This window comes from Schistocerca gregaria, chromosome 7 (genome assembly GCF_023897955.1).
Source record: "Schistocerca gregaria isolate iqSchGreg1 chromosome 7, iqSchGreg1.2, whole genome shotgun sequence".
Lineage (NCBI taxonomy): Eukaryota > Metazoa > Arthropoda > Insecta > Orthoptera > Acrididae > Schistocerca > Schistocerca gregaria.
The window spans coordinates 183,510,133-183,513,003 of NC_064926.1; positions in this window are offsets into that span (position 1 = coordinate 183,510,133).

A 2,871-nucleotide genomic window follows, 5' to 3' on the forward strand; every position below is an offset into this window, starting at 1 on the left:
CATATAGCTGTACCAGCGAGTTTACACATGGTAGGGTTAATACAGACCCATGATTCTATCCTGCAGGACATGGAGGACAGCACACTTTGGTATGACAGGTCACAAAAAACTATTCTTGGCGGACCCACAAGAGAGATGCAGAGCAGTACATTGCAATGTTACCACTCATTAGCTTACTAAAAACAATTAATATAAATTAGAAACTGCAAATAAATTGACTGAAACATATTGCCAATGTACATCATCAAGAGGCAAAAACATTGTATGGTAACACACAACAAAATCAATTTTAAGACAATATTTATCCCCAGGAAGTACATCTCAAATGTTGTGTGGGTTTTTATTTGTAATGTAATACAATAATCAGACAAATATTTCTATTTGATGTTCTGTTTATTTTCCTAATTGCACCATATTATGGCTGGGCCCGTCACCCCACCACTGTCACCACTGGTACTTCCACCTTTGGCCGGTGGTTGTGAAGTCATCCACGCAGTGGTGAACACACTGCATGCTTACTAACGTTGGATGAGAACAGCAAGCCGCTGATCTGTGTACATGCCAGACAGCAACATGTTGCTCTGTGTATATACCAGACTCCACCAAGCTGCCCCAGAGGCATCAACATCACTTTCCAGCAGCACACACATTCAACCAAGGTACTGTGGGGACAACTAGACTATTTAAGACACTCAACGTTTGTTGCATCAGCAGCCCATCTATTGGTAGCATTTATCAGGAACAGTTGTAGCATGGCCCAGCATTCTAACTGGACATTAAGTTAGTGCAGCCTAGGACTTCACCTTGGACTCCAATATAGACACTGGCTACGCACCATGTACAACGTCACTGTCCATCCAAGCTCGTCAGCTGGCACATGTGGTGACACAGGCACCATGGTCACGAATGTCATGTTGTACAGAATGCTCTGCAACAGGATATTGTTTACTGACAGTATACATGCTCTGCCTATGTGTATTCATCCAAACTGTACTAAGGCCGAACAGTGCTTACATAACAACTGGCATATAATGTGTGTCATTTCACAGGTGGCTCTCCCTTTGATAGTATACGTTTTGCCAGGTACATGACTGGTATAGGTAGTGGAGTAGGGTGCATAGGACAAGTCTTGTAGCACGGACAGTCACAGGGGTAGGAGCAGGAGGGCAAGGAGATAGGTGCAGAAGGAGCATAGGATCTGACAAGAATATTGCAGAGACTGGGAGGGCAACTAAGAGCTACTCTAGGTGGGCAAAGGCTCTGACAGGTTGAATCTCATTTCAGGGCATGATTTTAGGAAGTCAGAGCCTAGTCAAAGTAGTGATGTACTGCTGTGAAGAGCCTGCATCTGAACAAATATGTTTACCTTGGATGCCAAGGCTGTATGGAATGGAAATTTCGACATGGGAAGAATGGAAACTGTCAAAATTAAAGTACTGTTTTTTGTTAGTAGTTATAATGTGAACAGAAAAGTGTAGCTGACCCTAGGTGAGGATAAGGCCAACATCAAGGAAAGAAGGCATGGAATTTAGAATAGGACCATGTGAAATTCAATTGGGGGAATATATTGAGAGATTTCAAGAATTCTGACGGATCACCCTGAACATGTGTCCATACTGCAAAAACATCATCAGTGTATCTAAAACAAAACAGAGGCTGAAGGTTTGTGGATCCCAAGAAAGTCCCCTGCGAGCAACATGTGAAAAGGTTGGCATAGTAAGGAGCCATCTCACGGCCGTACCCGTGAGCTCTTTACATGTCTGCACCTCAAAGGGAAAGTAGTTGTTGGTAAATATGAAATTGATTAAGGTGAGAAGGAAGGACATAATAGGTTTGGAATCAGATGGGCACTGATTGAGGAAATGTTTGGCAGCAGACAGACCATGTACATGAGGGACATTGTGGATATTGGTATAGAGGGAAATAGCATTGGTGGTGACAAAGAAGGTGTGTGGTGGGAGTGGGATGGGCACAGATTTCAGATGATCTAGGAAATGACTGGTGTCTTTAAAATAGGATGGAAGTCTTCATACTATCAGGGTGTATACGCGGACAGGGAAAAAAATTCCCGGATTTCCCAGTTAGAAATACACTTTCTCCAGGGTGGAAACATAGTTTTTCTCTGTTAATTGACAGTATATTTTCTCTCGAAACTGTATAACTTATCAATCCTTTGAATGGTTATGGTTTTATAAATGGGCGTAGAATTTCCCAACGCTTTAGAAAACGAAACACCTTTTGGAAAGATGTTTGTCGTGCAGTAACATGTACACTGCATATTTTCATATTATGAAAGTATAAATTCGAATTCCACCCAAACACTGCATGTTACTTTCTGAAGCATTGAAATTGAGGTTGCGATGTGTGTTTGTAAGCCAGTCATAGCTCATGTCACGTGATCTCACCAGCTGATGACAGCAGATATTCAGAGCTTTGGACACATGGTGTAGTCAGCCAATAGCAACATCACTGTTAAGAAGCACGAACACACGAACAGGAAAAGTTATATATTTGCTACAAGAAAAACAAAGCTTTCACATATAAAATTGGTCTCTAAGGCCAATATGTTGCAAGAGAAGCTAAGCTTTCACGTATAATGTTGGCCTTTTATGCACACATTATATTTTAAGATATATCACACAAATGTGCCAGTAAATTTTTTAATAATGACATAAAAGTGTGATCTTCTGGGCTATAAATTCTTCTAAGTGGCTCGTCATCAAAGAGCTGATTTTTAAATGAGTCCTAGATTCCCAGTGAAGTAGGCATCAACCTTATATTAAGCTTTTCAATGTGGTTTCGGGATGTAAATTTCCTTGGGTACCAGTACTTTGTTATCTCATGTCTGGTTCTTTGTTATGGCATAATGCC